The sequence below is a fragment of the Nyctereutes procyonoides genome, unplaced genomic scaffold (assembly GCF_905146905.1).
Source record: "Nyctereutes procyonoides isolate TBG_1078 unplaced genomic scaffold, NYPRO_anot_genome, whole genome shotgun sequence".
Classification (NCBI taxonomy): domain Eukaryota; kingdom Metazoa; phylum Chordata; class Mammalia; order Carnivora; family Canidae; genus Nyctereutes; species Nyctereutes procyonoides.
Genome location: NW_026575051.1, coordinates 38,165,720 through 38,183,799, shown reverse-complemented (window position 1 = coordinate 38,183,799; position 18,080 = coordinate 38,165,720). Strand labels below are relative to the sequence as shown.

Genomic DNA, 18,080 nt, shown 5'->3' with positions numbered 1-18,080 from the left:
GCATACCCCTTATTTCCCTTTCTTGTATTGCATTAGTTACAACTTCCAGCACAATGATGAAAAGCAGTAGTGAGAAGGAACAATTTTGCTTTGTTCTTGATCTTAGTGAGAAAGTTTCAAGTTTTTTTTTTTTTTAAGAGAAGTAAGCCTTTATTTCCTTGTTTCACAAAAACTTGGCTGAATTGGTTGCTTTTTGGTGATTAGTCAAGGAGACCAAATTCCATATCCTCGCCCAACTCCTCCGACTCTTCCTTTGCTTCAACCTTGGCTGGGGCTGCAGCAGCAGCAGGTGCAGCAGTGGCGGCAGCGGCCACAGGAGCAGCAGCCACAAATGCAGACGGACCAGCCAAGAAGGCCTTGACCTTTTCAGCAAGTGGGAAAGTGTAACCAGTTTCCACAGACAAAGCCAGAGCCGCTTGTACCCATTGATGATAGAATGGGGCACTGATGCAACAGTCGGGTAACCTATCTGCAGACATACGCTGGCAACGTTGCGGACACCCTCCAGGAAGCGAGAATGCAGAGTTTCCTCTGTGATGTTAAGCACTTCAGGGTTCTAGATGCTGCCATTGTCAAACACCTGCTGGATGATCAGCCCAAAGGAGAAGGGGGAGATGGTTCAGCATGTTCAGCAGTGTGGCTTCGCTGGCTCCCACTTTGTCTCCGGTCTTAATCAGCTGCACATCGCTCAGGATTTCAATGGTGCCCCTAGACATCTTAGTGGTAATGCCTAAAGCCTGGAAGAAAGAGGTCTTCTCGGGCCCCAGACCTGTGTTCTGGGCTGACACAGCGACTTCACATGGAGCTATGGCACCAGCATGGGCAGCAGCAGGCACCTTATTGGCCAGCAGCATGTCCCTGATCTCAGTAAGGTCTTCCTTGGTGAACACAAAGCCCACGTTCTCCCGGATATGAGGCAACAGTTTCTCCAGGGCTGGGTTGTTCTCCAGATGCCCTCGGAAGGCTTTGCACATCATGGTGTTCCTGCCCATCAGCACGACAGCCTTCCCACGGAGGGACATGCAGATCTGCTGCATCTGCTTTGAACCCACATTGTCTGCTCCCACAATGAAGCATTTTGGATAATCATCCAAAAGTTGGATGATCTTAAGGAAGTAGTTGGATTTCCAGGTCGCCCTGTCTTCCTTGGGCATCACGGTGGTGCGTCAGGTATTGCCACACAGGGTTTAAAGACGATGTTACTCCGACGAGGAAGCCTGGAGAGAGGAAAGTTTCAAGTTTCTTCCCTTTAAAGTATGATATTAGCTATACATTTTTTGTGTAGATGTTCTTTAACAAGTTGAGGAAATTTTCCTATCTTCTTTGTTTACTGAGAGTTTTTATTATGACTGGAATGTTGAATTTTGTCAAATGCTTTTTCTGTATCTATTGGTTTTGGTGTATTGTTTTCTTATAATGTCTCTGTCTAGTTTTTAGGGTAATACTGGCTTCATAGAATTATTTAGAATATATCATCCCTGTTTCCATATCCTAAGAGAAATTGTAGAGAACTGGTACAATTTCTTTCTGATATATTTGGTACAATTCACCAGTGGACCCATCTGGCCCTGCTTCCTCTTATTTTTGAAGTTTATAAATAATTTATCTAGTTTCTTTAATAGCCATAGGCGTATTCAGATCACTGCATTAACTTTTGAAAGTAGGATAAGAGGGGATTAAGAAGAGTCATAGAAACTTTAATCCTACACATGGCCCAAATTAAACTAAATGTGGATAGTTACATATCTTCATGTGAAGAATAGTACAAGAGTCATCCCTGAATTCTCTATGTGCTAAGATTTCCACGTCATGGATTAGTTTTACCCATCCTTCTATAACAAGAACTGATAAAAGTTATGGCACCCAATTTAAGTAGAGTATAATTTACTAACTCACCACCTACAATGCAAGTAAAGTCTACCGTCAAAGAGTTCAAAATTTTCTGGGGCAAGTAACTGCATGGAATTAAATATTTTTAAGCAGCACAATTTATATTTAATAAAAGTATATTTCTTATAATGCAAGAGAGGGAGAGATAATAATAGCTAACACCTATTTGGCACTACCTGTGTGTGGGACATTCTTCTGAGCAGTAGGATGTATCTTGGAGAAGAATTCACTTTGATTAGGTCATAAAGATGGGGAAAATTTCAACAATTTGATAAAAAGTATTGAAAAATATTCTAGACAAAGAAAAACAGCATGAAGAGAAAAGTAGCAGATAGGAGAATAGAGAATATGATTAATGGAGGCTAATTTGGCATGGCTACTGTATAAGTAGGAAGAAAGTAAGAGATAAATATGGACATGTCGGCAAGACCCATGGGATAGAAGCCTTGGATGCCATTTACCCTTGTTTGAGCAGAGAAATGACCAGCCATTCCCCTCCAAAACTGCATTTTAGAAACTACTGGTTGGTTTGGAAACAACAAGATGGAATAATGAGGTCAAGATTAAAAAATACCCATGTGTTTCATAAGGTACCATGGAAACAAACCAGCTCAATAAAAATAATTAAACAGACCAGATAGCTAATATATTGATTAGAAACTGTGTTCTGTTACCTATCATATACAAATAATGGCTTAAATAATTACAGGATTTTTTTCGCTTATTTGTTTATTTTTTTATCACTCACCAGAAATCCAAGGCTGGTTGAGAGGCTCAGTGATGTCTTCCGAGACTCATCCTGCTCCTCCTATTCTGTTATCCTTAGCGTGGGATTCCAATCTCATGTTTGTAAGCTGGCTGTGCACCTCAAGTCAAGCATCTGTATCTGAGCAGAATTAGGGAACAAAGACAAAAAGGAAGGGCAAAGGACAAAAACCTTGCAGTGTTTTGCCTTCTTATTCAAAATAGGAAGTCCTCCCCAGACACTTAGGCTCAGATCTCTTTGCCAGAAATGTATCCCATGGCCATCCATAGCAATAAGATAGTGGAGTTTTACTTTCTAGTGTCTATAATATTAGGAGGATAGAGAAGGAAATTACAATGGGAGAGAAATAGAAGGAAGCTTCTATATTTGCCAAAGCAGTGGATTCAGTACAACAAACATGACAGAAGTGTGTCTAGCAGATTCCTTTGTTTGCCAACTCAACAGTGATCTCCCCCAGGATCCTTTCACTGGTTTTGTCCAGAAATCTAGAGTCTTCTGCTTAGGCTCCAATTCCAGCCCCAAGAAAATAATAAATCATTTCAGCCTATTATAAAACCACCAAGCCTCTTTGCAAGTGATTGGATTAAGAATGGTCATATGACCCAGTTTTAGCCAAAAAGCCACTTTTCTAGTATAAAAGTCTACTAGAAGCTTAGAGAATAATGTTTTTTCCCTGATAAAAAGATAAAAAACCTGCCCTCCCCAAGCTGCTGTTACCATCTGTGATAAGAAGGAAATCTATCACTCACAAGCAGAGTTGAAAAATTAAAAACATATGAGTCCCTGATGACTTCTTTGAGGTACTCAACCAAGCCTGGAACCATCTTCCCCTGGATTTCTTATCATTTGAGATGATAATTGCTTAAGCCTCCATTAATTCCAGAGCTTGTACTTACACCTGAAAGCATATTAACTGTCTTAATATGAGTGCAACATTCAAATCAAGATTCTGGAAATCTAGAGGAGAAATGAGAGATCTAATGTAGGTCACAGATTATGGTCCAGGACTGAAGTTCATGGATACAACTGTAGCAGAAAATAGAAGTACATAGAAATGAGAAATGTTCACTATAAAGTAACTTTATGTTTTGAATACAATTTACTCATGCAAAATAAAATTTTGGAAATCTAAATAAAAGTTTAGCTCTCATATTTGCCAAAACAGAATGTGATAATTTTATGGACTTACTGTCTATGCAAAAAACAATGCATTATTATTATGCACTGGTTCTTGAAGTAGCTTAAGAGACAGCTCTGGAAATGGCTGTGATGGGAATCAGACACTAATCAAGACTTGAGCAAGTGTCCAGCAGATTTGGCATAGCCCATCTGGCAAAAAAGCAATAAGTGTGTCAGGGATTGACATGAGAAAATTCTGACATTAAAAGCTTTTCTGAGTAGTAACTTTTCTCCATGTCTCCATTCTACTTGCTTTTATAAAATATAAACTTTTATTAAGTGGAACAAAATTCAGCACAGAAATAAAATGATGGTAAATAACATATCATGAAGCTATTTCATTGTGAAATATATTTTCAGGAGGCACAGAGAAAGAAAAAGTAATATAGCCAATGATAGATATTTTGTGATAATACCTATTTATAATTAGGGTCATTTCTAGGCTAGACTGGGGTGTGTGATTGGTAGGACAAATCATAGTGTAAGCTGTTTCTCCCATGTTCAATATTTTTACCCAGTTAAAATGTGTTCAGAATAAATCTCAAGAGCACCCTTGAAGAAGGAAAGAAGTGGGAAAGGTTATAACACTCAGTCTCTGGAGAAATGAAGGAATAGTCCCTCCAGCTCTTCTCTGATATAGTGGAGAGGTTTATAGTCTGGTTAAATGTGTTAGAATTTCATCTGACTTTGCTAGAGCTATCACAGTTTACAAAAAAACTTGAACATAGAAAATCTCACTTAAAACTTGAAGTACTCGTAAGTATCAGGCACTAATAATTCTCCTCTGGTGATCAGTGTGAATGTCTCCCATAACATTCATTCCCCTCCTTTCTCTTCAGTTTTCTGTGACCCAAGGGGATGAATGCTACAGATTCTGTTATCTGAGCTGCTTCATCCTCTGGCCTCAAATGGGAGGCATGACTAGGAGATAAGAAAGCAGAAGGAGGGGTACTTTCTTCCCCAGCTCCCTCCTTACCTCAATACCATAGTTTCTCAGCTACTCATCTCTCAATGGCCTCTACTACTGATGAAATGCCATGGTTCCCATTCTCACAAGGCTCCAATAATACTTTTTCCCTTGGCCTCTTCAAACCCAGTGTGAAAACAGCTTTTCATGCTATTTTGGTCCTCAGGATAGCAACATCTACATTGGTTCCCACATCTAAATAATCCATTCGAGTGTGACTTCTGTCCCTAAGAGTCACTTACCAATCTTCTGTTCTTAGTCCACAATTTTTCCCTTCTGCTGTATTATCTTTATGTGTGTCCATTCCAAATAACTGCTTTTCTCTCTCTATTCCTACAATCAGCAGAGAAACTCAAGATATCAATATTCAAGACCTAGAAGAAGACCCAATTTGGCATAATTTAAGAAGGGCTTTGATCACTGTTCATTTTAGAAAAGTATTTGAAATATAAGTTCATTGAAGCATATTTTTCCAAGACTCTTATAAAAATTCTTCTGAGCAAGATTGAAACACTGTGTGAAGGAATGGCTTATTAAAAAGTAAGCAGATTGGGGCAATACAACTATGTGTCCTAATTTTTTTTAAATATATGATTAAAACATGATATGATGTGTTTATGATATGTACCAAAATAACCATTTGATTTTTCACTCAGATCAGTACGGCTTCGGAGGTACATAATATTTAGGGGAACATTTAGTTGATTTGAGCCATGACAACAGCTACAGAGAAGGATCAAGAAGTAAAGACACATTCTCTGTTTCAGTTTTGTCCTTTGCTGTTTTCTATGGTCAGTTTAAAGTACATAAATAAATTCCTTCATAGAAATAATTTTGAAACAAATTATGGCAACAACTCTCCATTCTACTTTGCTCTTTTTTTTAAATATTTATTTATTTATTTATTATAGACGTGGAGAGAGAGAGAGAGAGAGAGAGAGAGAGAGAGAGAGAGAGAGAGAGGCAGAGACACAGGAGGAGGAAGAAGCAGGCTCCATTCAAGGATCCCAACGCGGGACTTGATCCCAGGACTCCAGGATCGTGCCCTGGGCCAAAGGCAGGTGCTAAACTGCTGAACCACCCAGGGATCCCCTACTTTGCTCTTTTTGAAAGCATGATAATCTTAGCTATATGTAGAATGATAATATTGAAAAGTGTTGCAAAAGTATGAACTAAGAACTAGGTCTTGTATTTTATTTGATACCTTTTCCTTAGATGACTTTTTATTTTGAGAATCACATTTTTTAGGTTGAGCATTAACCAAATTATTGTAATTTTAATTATTTGATTATGTGAGTGTTATTCTTAGACTATAAGTTCCATAAAACTGTTTTAACAGTTTCTGTACTCTCAGATCTATCCTGGCATATGGTAGGTTCTTACTAAATGTATATTGAGTTAATTGTTGTATGTTTAGTAAAACACTCACAGGACCACATAAGTCAACAGATACTTTGTGGAGAAGAAGTAAGTTTGTAAGAGGATACATCTTACACACACACACACACACACACACACACAGCATTTATCTGCATAACTGCTCTAATTTTAAAATATTTATTTATTTATTTATTTATATTTTAAAATATTTAAATAGCAGTGGTATAAGAACTGATATGAACCCCTGATATCAAGGAGGTAGGGAAGTACAATTTTCAGTAAGAAGAGAAGCCATAATAGTTGATGATTCATGATACAATGTGTCCACACCCTTCTTCCTACTTTTCTTGTATTCTTTTGATTTGACTGAGATTTGTTTTCTGATTCCATTTTTTTTCTCTCTACTAATTTTAAAGTTATTTTTAAGGTTTGCTATAAAATCTTAAATGCCCACTCTACTCTTCAAAGACTAAAGTTAGGGATCCCTGGGTGGTGCAGCGGTTTAGTGCCTGTCTTTGGCCCAGGGCGCGATCCTGGAGACCCGGGATCGAATCCCACGTCGGGCTCCCGGTGCATGGAGCCTGCTTCTCCCTCTGCCTGTGTCTCTGCCTCTCTCTCTCTCTCATTCTGTGTGACTATCATAAATAAAAATTAAAAAAAAATTAAAAAAAAACAAAGACTAAAGTTATTTTCATACTCCCAAACAATGGAATTTAACTCTAATATTGCAACACTGACCTACACGCTATTGTTTTGCAGAGTTTAGTCTTTTTTCTTACTCCAAAAATCATACATTATTACTTTTTGGTCTTACAGACAGCTTTTGATATTTATCCATTTTTACCAAATACTTCTTCCTTAATCACATATTTTCCTCATAGGACAATTTTCTAGCCTTGCAAAGTAATTACTTTAGAATATTTCTAGTAAGAGGTTATTAATGATAAAACTCTGTCAGTCTGGATACATCTGAAAATGTTTTTTATCGCCCTTTTCTTCTTTATATTATTAGTTAATGTTATTGTAATTTAAGATTTATTTTCACATAATACTTTGACAATATTATTCCATTGTCTCCTTGGCCAGCATTACTGAGGATGAGAAATAGTCTGTTGACCAAAATGTTGTGTCCTGTATTTAATATATCTTTTCTCCTCTGGATACTTCAAAGATTTTGTTTCTTTGATGATTTTCAGTTTAAGTATTATGGGTTGGGGTTTGACCACAAATTCTCTCAAGGGTCAATATTTACTTAGATTTCTCAAGAGAGATTTTATCTTTCTCCCTCCATCCAGAACCTCTACAGAGGGCATGTAATTTGTATTCACTCTTTCACAGAAGATGCAACTTTCTTGATCTGGCCTTATCTGGAAGGTCTCCTATTAGATTTCTGACATGCAACATGATATAGCTTTGTGACATCAAAATAAAGGTCATGGAACTAGCCATGTATAACTGGATGTCCCTAGAGAAACCAGTGATTTGATGCTTGCTCATTTAACTCTCTGCATTCATGTTCTTCACCAAATTTTTGCCTTCTGAGGATTTCTCTTAATTTTTTTCTGGCTCACTAATGCATTTATAGATGTATTTGTACATAATTTTCAGAAGGGGTGGGCTAGGAAGCTAGTGTGAAAAACACTGCAAATAGAAGTTCCTAATGATCAATACACTATGACCCTGAGAAATTACTGACAGAGAGACTAAGTACTTCCTGTACTGTGTTACTCTTTGTGGTCTGGTAATTCATGAACCTCAGCTTTTTCTACTAGATCATATATTGGCTTTCCTTTCCAGCACTCATTGCTTTCTGATTTATGGGATATCTTCACAGCAGGGTCTAGCTCTGGTCCTATGGATCTCACTGTGTTTCACTGCCCTACTCAACCTAATTTAGGTATTCAGCTAAAATAATCCATTCACATTCCTTTTTTTTAATTTTTATCCATTTATGATAGTCACAGAGAGAGAGAGAGAGAGAGAGAGAGAGAGAGAGAGGCAGGCTCCATGCACCGGGAGCCCGATGTGGGATTCGATCCCGGGTCCCCAGGATCGCGCCCTGGGCCAAAGGCAGGCGCCAAACCGCTGCGCCACCCAGGGATCCCATCCATTCACATTCCTGCCCCAAACTTCACTTCTTGGCTCTAAAAGGTTGCCAATCTGATCCCATTCTCATGCAGCCCTAGACATAATTTTATGTCCTACTTAAACACTGAATGCTATCGACTTCTGTCCACCATCTGGAAACCCACCAGATTTCCAAAAAGATTCTTCTTCTTCAAGTCCTCCATGGTATTAACAAGGAAAAACTAAAAAGAACTACTTCTAAAATTTGAATATTTAAATGTTGCACACTTCTAGAAAAAATGGATTACTTAGACTTAAGTACAGAATGTCTTTTTTTCTTTTTTTTTTAAGTTCTAAATTAATTATATAACCCAGGTTGGGAATAATACTCTTCTATCATCACTTACTGTCTATAAAAGAGGCTTTTAAAATGGATGAAACAAAAAGTAGTTGAAAATCCTGCACATTTCTTAAATGAGTTTAGTTTTCCCAAGATTGATCAGTATCAGAAACAGGTAGTGCATATTGGTGCAGAGATCACGGGATCTGAAGTGTGCCAGCTGGGAAGACCCTCCACCTGTGGCCACTGTCCTAAATTCTAAAATTGGTGTTCTATTTTGGAATAATTTACAGACATTTGATCTCACGTTAAAATAAAATCTTCCCTACTTCCATGTCCCTCCCATGGGCACCACCCTCATTTATTCTAGTAACATTTTCTGGCTAATTAGTTTTAAGAAATTATTTTAAATCATGACATCTAAGGTAAAAGACCTTTTAATAGGACATCAAGTGTTGCTTAGGATTGGACCTGTAATGTGGTCAAATTTTTGAATTTTGAAAACATTGATCATCCTATTTTGCTGTCATAGACCAAAAGAGTCTTACTTGGACTACCAATATAATTCTTAAAAAAATATTTTAATATTCCCATATAATTAGTTAAGCTATGAGAATCATTCTCCTGTAAAGAAAAAAAATAAATCTATTTCTTCAATATACTTTAGAAAGTAATGTTAAAATAAAAGTCATAAAACAACAGAGTCATTCACTTGGGGTTTATATTATTTCTTCCCAGCTGTAGTCTCAAAGCCCCTCTAAAGGTTTTTTGCAACTTATGAAGTATGAGTGAAACATAATGAAATCACACTAATGAAAACTCTGTTCAAGACTAAATGTTTAATTACCAGAAAGTATAAATTGAGCTAGGTTATGCGATATCAGTTATCCTCTATCGTGAGTAGATGAATAGAATATGGAAGACAAGACAGTACTAAACACATTTGTGATTTTATTTTCTCCCTCAGGAAACAAAACAGAATGCTCAATTGTGAAGCAGTGAGACAGATTGGTAATTTTATAATGATGGCTCCCAAGATTAAGTAGCAATCATTCTCTTTGGTTGTATAACTGCTAATTCAAAACCACCCAAAAAAGAAAAATCATTTAACATAAAAATAATGGGACTGGGATAGCTAAATGAAACATCTTGCTTAGATTTGCTAATTCCAGGGTATACCACACTGAAAAATTAAGCTTTGGCTTGAGAATTAATTGCAGGAAGAAATTTATTTCAAATTTAAAGAAGTATTCTAGGTGTCTCGCCCTAATACGCTCTCTAACACAGAAGTATTCTGTCCAATATTCAGAATTTAATATTCTAGTTATATCCATAATGGTTCCTTGAAAATTCTTTAAAAAAAGATCAAGGGCAGCCTCTCCTTGGGGCACCCAGTCTCTCCTAGGTGTCTCATTTGATTGAGTGTCCAACTCTTGATCTCAGCTAGGTCTTGATCTCAGGGTCATGAGTTCAAGCCATATGTTGGGCTCCACACTGGGCATGGAGCCTATTTTAAAAAGGGAGGGAGCAGCCTCTTCTAACTCATTGCCATATGCAAAAGGATTATATCCCACACTTAGTATTTTATTACATGTAAAATTAGTTATTCTCTTTATAGGTTTTACAGTGAAAAAATAAAACTTAATTAGTTGACACTTAACAAAAGAATAGGAGCAATTTTAACAAAAAGGGAACTCTGTAAAACAGAAAGTTTACACATTAAGCAAAGATAACATTGTGGTTATGAATTACATCAGTCTTCAGAGCTCACCTGGCGCTGCTTTTTTCTTCTCAATGGCCCAAAGTCATTTGGCTTTTGGAATATAATCAAGGATAGTACTTAAGGTTTAATGCTATCAGAGAGGCATGATAGTAATAAGATCCTGATTCCAATGTCTCTTATCACTGATTTTTTTTTCTTTTGGTTTGGCTTGGTGAGAATGTTCAAGAGAATAAGTATTAATAATTTATGTAGAATTGGAAAACTATTACTCAGAATGGAATCTTTCAAATGTTATGTATATATGGCTGATAAACATCTATGTATATATCATTAGAAATAAGGCTTATGGTTTGGGGCACCTGGGTGGTTCAGTCAGTTAAGCATCCAACTCTTGATTTTGGCTCAAGTTATGGTCTCAGGGTCCTGAATCAAGCTCCATGTTGGACTATGCTGGGCATGGAGCCTGCTTAAGTATCTCTTGACCTCTCTCCCTCAGCCCCTTCTTCCCCCACCCCCACCCTGCTTGCATCCTCGCACACACACTCTCTCTCTCTCTCTCTCAAAAAAAAAAAAGGTTTATGGATCAAAAGGAAGAGATACAAACATAAAATCAATGGACTTAAAACTTGTAACCCAAGGAAATAATCAGTATGAACTTAAGATGCATTTTTTATTAAATAAAAACAAATAGTGGTGAAAATCCAAACCATTGACAAGATCAAATGCTAGCAAGGATGTAGATCAATAAGAGTTCTCATTCATTGGCTGGTGGGAATGGAAAGTAGTACAGTCACTTTTGAAGACACACTGGCAGTTTCTTACAAAAGTAAACATACTCTTATCATAGAATCCAGCATTCATGCTCCTTGGTATTTACCCAAATGAGTTGAAAACATGTCCACACAAAAATCTATATACAGATGTTTATAGCACCTTTATTTATAATTGTCAGAACTTAAAAACAACCAAGATTTCCTTCAGTAGGTGAATGGGTAAATAAACGTGGTATATCTGAACAATGGAATATTACTCAGCACTAAAAACAAAGGAGCTATCAAACCATGAAAATACATGGAGGAAAAGAAGGCAGTCTGAAAAGACTATATTCCATATGATTACAACAATATGACATTACAAAAAAGGCAAAAGTATAAAGACCATAAAAAGATCATTGGTTGCCAGGTGTTGCAGTAGAAGGGATGAATAAGTAGAATATAGAGGATTTTTAGGACACTGAAACTATTCAGTAAGGTACTATAATGATGGTTACATGTCATTATACATTTATCAAAATGATAGAAAAGGGGATCCCTGGGTGGCTCAGTGGTTTAGCCCCTGCCTTTGGCCCAGGGTGTGATCCTGGAGACCCTGGATCGAGTCCCATGTCAGGCTCCCTGCATGGAGCCTGCTTCTCCCTCTGAATGTGTCTCTGCCTCCCTCCCTCTCTCTCTCTCTTTCTCTCTCTGTCTCTCATGAATAAATAAATAAAATATTTTAAAAATTATAGAATGTACAGCATTCAAATATGACCCTAATATAAGCTATGTACTTTGGAAAATAATGATGTGTCAATAGTTTCAAAATTGTTTACAAATGTACAGTCTGTTAGAAGATGTGGATACTAGGAGAGGCTGTGCATGTGTAGGGGCAGATAGGAACTCTTTGTACTTTATATTCAATATTGCTATTATCCTTAAGCTGTTCTAAAAAATAAAGTCTATTTTCAAAAAGGTACATTTCCCTAACTCTGTCCACTGAAAAGCCCTAGGGAAAGAAGAAAATCACCCTGGCCGTAATAAGCAGCCCTAGCACCTAGATCGTAGTATCTAATGTATTTCCCTAATAAAAATATACCAGAGCTCCATAAAGAAATAGGTGATTACATGCCTGGCAAAGAAAATGTACAAGATGTGTCTGGGGTATCTTATAATAGTAATAAAACTATTAAAATATATTGCCATGTCATAGTACTCAGGAGTCAACTTGAAGAGCCTTCTTCTACTGGGCAAAGGTGCGGTGATTTGCATTTCAGAAAGAATAATAACTGCAGTGGAGTGAAATAAGTCAAATGATTTCAGAAGTACATTTTAAAAATAAATGTAGTGGTCTCCTTAGAATGTTAGGAAGTTAATTAATTCTGTTAAAAACTAGTACACTAAGCTAAATAATCAAGCATTTATTCCTTTCTTTGTGAACAAAACTTTGGAGTAACCAATTCAAATAGCTGATTTTTTACAGCCATATTCCAGCTTTTAAAAAAGGAAGAAGAAATAATAAAATTAAAATATTCTAATTTTGTAAATACATAATGAAAAAAATTAATCTAAGCAATGATTATGATGTTTGTTAATACCATAAAATGAAGGGCAATCAGAGATTAGTTACCTTCTGATGAAAGTACACAGTAACTGTCAAAAATAATTCTGGCAAAATAAAATAAAAAATCAAACATGAATCTGACCAGACCTCTAGATTTAACTATCTGCTTACAAGAAATTCAGGGAGCAGAGGAATATGGCAAACAATAGCAAAAAGATGCAAAAAAATTGGGGGGAAAGGGTAACCAATTAGGAAATTTTGAATACTGACTGGATTTTTAATTAATTTAAGGAATTACCACGTATTTCTAAATAGAATAATGGTATAAGGATTGTGATTTTAGAAGGGTCTTTATCTTTTAGTGAAATATTCAAAGATGAAAGATGTTATGCCTAGAATTTGCTTCAAAATAATCCAGTGTGGCTGAGTAGGTACAGACAAAACTGAAACAAGTTTGTCCATGAGTGATCATTGTTGTGATTCACGATGGATATATAGAGGATTTATTACGCTATTCTTCTTGATGTTTGTACTTGTTTGAAATTTTCCATAATAGAAAATGTTTTATAATGGTAATATTACAACAGGATAAAAATATTCCTACCATATATTTCTCCAATATTTAATATAAAGGAGCAAATACTCCAACAAATATTCAAACTGCAATTTGAATGACTGAATTCTAATGTAGAGAGGATTAAGAGATCTAATTTATTGATTTGTTTAGGTAACAAATTTAGGCTTACCTTAATTTAACTAACTGTTCTCTCATTTTGAGTCATAGACTAAAAGAAGTTTTGGTAAATATATCTGCAAACAATATTTATCTGAAAAGAATAGGTAGATAAAATGATCTTAGGCAAACTAGTTTCCTCATAGAAACTTAAGCAGAAGAAAGTTTTTAATTACTTTTAAAGATAGTGAGGCTTGGAGAACTAAAATATTTCTGACTTATGTAAGGAGGCAAATGTCATGATAACAACTGTCAATTCAAAAAAAATAGTGCTACTAAATATAAGCTTTCTATGACTTAGTGAAATTAAAAGAATTTATATAGTTAATAATGCAATGAAAACAAATAAAATAAACCATGAGACAATATGGGTGGCTCTAACTTCAGAAGAAGGTTAAGAAAGAATACAGAGATGAGAATGTTTTGGTCACCCTCATTGTATTTGTAGAGAATAAGAACCATGGAGATCATCTGAGCTCACAAGAAGATAAAGAAAGTCTAAGAACTTAATGATTTTTGGAGAAGTTCTGTTAATACCCTACTACAGAATAAATTCTTTTGACAATAATATTTATATGGTACATATATACTAATATATTTAGATATATTATAAAACCCTATTACAGATGAACAGATTGATGACCAAGATAAATACAAATGAAATGTATGTCTGAGACATGAGGCTTTAGCTAAGCCCACTTGGAATTGTTATGACTGATAATGCCTGTCTGAAGATGCACGGTTGACAAATTTTGGAAGTGAAGAAAGTATAGCAATATAATATGGACGAACCTTGCATCAACTAAATAGCTTTTCTCTTAAAGGAATTCATGGTTCCAGGATTGGATTTAGTTAGAAATGCCAAAATGTTGGCTACTGCTTCATCAATGAAAAATCAGGTCCATAGGTTTCTATGCATGTTCCTGAATATTGAGGATATATTGGTGTAAGCTGAGTAGCAAGGAGAATTCCAGACCTTTGAAATAATCATGTGCATTTCTTTTGGAAACCAAAGATACAGCAAGTACACTCTGATTAAACATATATAGAACTATAGATTATAATACACTGAATTATCAAAGGATAACTGATTATAATAGAAAGACAAACATTCCATGGTATTTGATAAATGTTGAGTCTTACATTTCTGGATATTAGACCAACTTTAGGCTAGTTCATAGTAGGGATAATCGTACTCTTAGCCATATATTCAAGCCAGATTATTTCATTAGAACCCTTGAGTAGAGCAGTGTCTCATGCAGATTATGTTTTTATAATCCATTTATTTGATTATAACATTCAGAAGTATTATTTAATAGGTACAGAATTTTAGTTTTGCAGGATAAAAAGAAATCTGGAGATGGCTGTGGTGATAGTTGCACAACAATATGAATGTACTTAATAATACTGAACTATACATTTAAAAATGGCTGATAGTAAGTTTTATGTTATGTTTATTTTAACATAATAAACAAATTGGAAAAACAAAAACAAAACAAAAACCCTTATATGGTACACTAGTAATATTAAAAAACTCATGCATCTAGAAATAAATTTATGCATAAATACATAGTCTGATAATATCAAAACACTTTATCATATCTATGTATATGAAATATTTACATATATTACAATGAATTTTCATGTCATATTCATTTTTGTACCTTGTGCATGAAAGAATAATTTTATATATCTGATACACTCTCTTGAGAAACAATTCTCCATGGTCTTTCATGTTTCTGCTCAACTAGATTATCTTTTTTTTAATTATCTTTTTAAAGAATGTTTATATTGAGAACAGCCTTGGAAGATACAGATACTATTTCCTTTGAGATACAATTTCCCTTAGAACAAGAATAAGTTAGCTTACATACTTGAAAGATTTCTTTCTTGAGAAAAAGACAGGCATGTATACTTCCCATTATAAGAGATTCAAGTTCCCTAAACTCAAGGTTCCTCTCCTTTCATGCAATTCACTGCACACACAAATATCATTTTGTTTTCTTCATGTCATTCCATGGGAATTGAAGCTTGGAAAAATGGCCCCAAAATGTGGATACTACAAAAATGTGGATACATAGCTACTGCTATAGCTATGAGGAATACATGGCCCTTTGTCTCTTACCCAGGAATCTCCTGTCTTCAATCAACATCCACAAAACTGTGGCACACTATATGTGTTTTAATGTACTGAGTAATGTTTAATTCTCGAAATATAAAAAGGAACTGAAAAAAATATTTTATCCCTAAATCTCTGGAAAATCTAATTCTATTTTATAGTTTTTCCTCCAAACATTATGAAGTATCACAGATACTCTACTTGAGTTTCTTCAGTTCTGCTCTTACTTTTACTTTCTTGATTTTTATTCATTTCCCCCCAAAAGAATTATATCCCTGCTTGACAAAGTTACTGAAGTTTAACCAATCCAACTTCATATACCTACATGTGATCCAATCATATAAGGCTGAGTATGAGAAGAGAGGATACTGCATAATACACATATGGCTTTCTAAAGCTGCCACCATGAACAGGACTCAAGTATGGGCAGATTCCTTTTTTTTTTTTTTTTAAGATTTTATTTATTTATTCTTGAGACACACACAGAGAGAGAGAGAGAGAGAGAGAGAGAGAGAGAGAGAGAGAGAGAGAGAGATGCAGAGACACAAGCAGAGGAAGAAGCAGGCTCCACGGAGGGAGCCCGATATGGGACTCGATTCCGGGTCTCCAGGATCACGCCCTGGGCTGAAGGCGGCGCTAAACTGCTGAGCCACCCAGGCTGCATATGGGCAGATTCTATTCAAAAGTTCCTTTAGTATACCAGGCACCAAGACTGGCATATCTCTTAGTAATTCATCCTGTTTAAATGACCTCAGTGCAGATATCAACATGTCAATTTCTCTATGCCTTAATTTCTTTGTAACAAAAAAAAGTAATAACAATTCAATAGTCAAATTTACAAGTATGTTCTGAAAACTAAATGAATATGGTTCAGTTCTTTAGATAAAACGCATTATAGATTGAAATTATTATTTGATTTCAACACTTCTCCCAAGGAATTACCTTTGATTCTCTCTAAAGAAAATATAATTTGTTCCCAGTAGGGAAGCATCTTTCCTGTTCAGTACTTGATGGTACAGGATGAGTACCACACCTCAAATTATATTTTCTCTCACTTTTGACAATTAAGAATTTTATAAGTCAATGCCTTAACTAATGTCTCAGCAGATATAAATTTTGCAGTTCACCAAATTCTACTTAGATTCCCTCTGTCCCTGCTGTTTAATTTTCTTTAAAACAAATTCTTAAAATCATTTTACTAATTTGAGTTCAATATGTATATGAAGATTACTTAATATCCACTAATACAACTCTTTGTTGTTAATTTTCTTGAGGACTTTATAAAAATATCATGCAAAAAATAAGCTTCATGGATTTTTTGTTTTGTCATTTTTTTTCAATTTGGTACAAGTGCCATATGGAGGGAAAATGGTAAAATTAAGAAAATTTGAGGCTAAAGTAATAAACTACACGTAGTTTTCAATTTTGCCTTGAGCTAGACAAAAATGAAGCCAAACGACAATTCTCTCTAATACTATATAAAAATACAAAAACTACAAAAAAGGGGTCATATTCAAGAGTTATCTCCTTGCTCTTGCCTAGAGCCATTATTTTTCTACTGAAAAGCTTTCATGTCCAAACTCCTGTTTTGAAGGATTCCCTTTATACTGAAGACTAGAATCATTATACCTTAAAACAAAGATTTATAGAATGCATTCCTCATGAAATGAACCTAAAAAAAATCCAGATTAATTTATTTCATTTAATCAATTAAATTTTTATTATTAATATTTTTTTTTCTTCTACCATCAGAAAACATAATACCAAATGTAATGTACCCATTGAAATAAATAACTACCTCAAGGGCTTTCTCCAGTCTTTTATCCTTCAAAATAGTTTTTGTATCCTTATCTCTTTCTGCATTATCATATTTTATTAACTTAAAAAATGTATTTAAAGCATTTTTCCCATTTGAATATCTCTGAATTGAGTGTCTTATATTCAGTGGCATCCTGGTTGTCCTTCAACATCTACTTTCTTTCCACTCATCAGAGTACTCTCTGCCTTGACATCCATCCAGGTTGTTCTAGATCATCTTTGCTCTCTTGTCCTCTGGATTATGGTAGGGTTCTTGAATGGGATGCTCCAGCAGTATACCAGAGAAAATAAGAGAACGCATTCCTCCACTTCCTATTAACAAGATTTGGTATAGCAATAACTATATTCCTCTACCTAAGACTATAGCTCTTATCTGGCTGATACTCTCCTAGGGCATAGGTTCTCATAGTAGCTTTCCTCCAGCCCTTCAAACTAAAGTTTGCTAATGGCTTCCAGCTGTTGCTAGATCCTGGTTGCTTTGCAGTCTTTTGTTCATTTACTTAACCTTCCCACACTCTTATTTAATTCTCTTCCCTTTTTGAGTGTGCTGCTTCTTTTTTAAGATCCTGATTAATATAATACTTTTTGCCAGAAGTGACCTGAGGAAACACAAATGTTGAAATGGAATTCTGGGATTTGGTTGCACGTGTCATCAATAAGTACATTTGCTGGGGAAATGAGACACTGGTAATTCATGCATGCACTGGCATCAGAATTGCTCAATTTGTCAGTAGTAATGGTAGGGAAGGGAAATAAGGAGAAGGTAAGGCACTGAAGAT

The 18,080-nt window shown here is 35.4% G+C and overlaps 1 pseudogene; it reads right to left on the bottom strand.

The window, feature by feature from the left end:
* Positions 1-200: 200 nt before the first annotated feature.
* LOC129512909 (60S acidic ribosomal protein P0-like) lies at positions 201-1,194 on the bottom strand (annotated as a pseudogene).
* Positions 1,195-18,080: the final 16,886 nt, after the last annotated feature.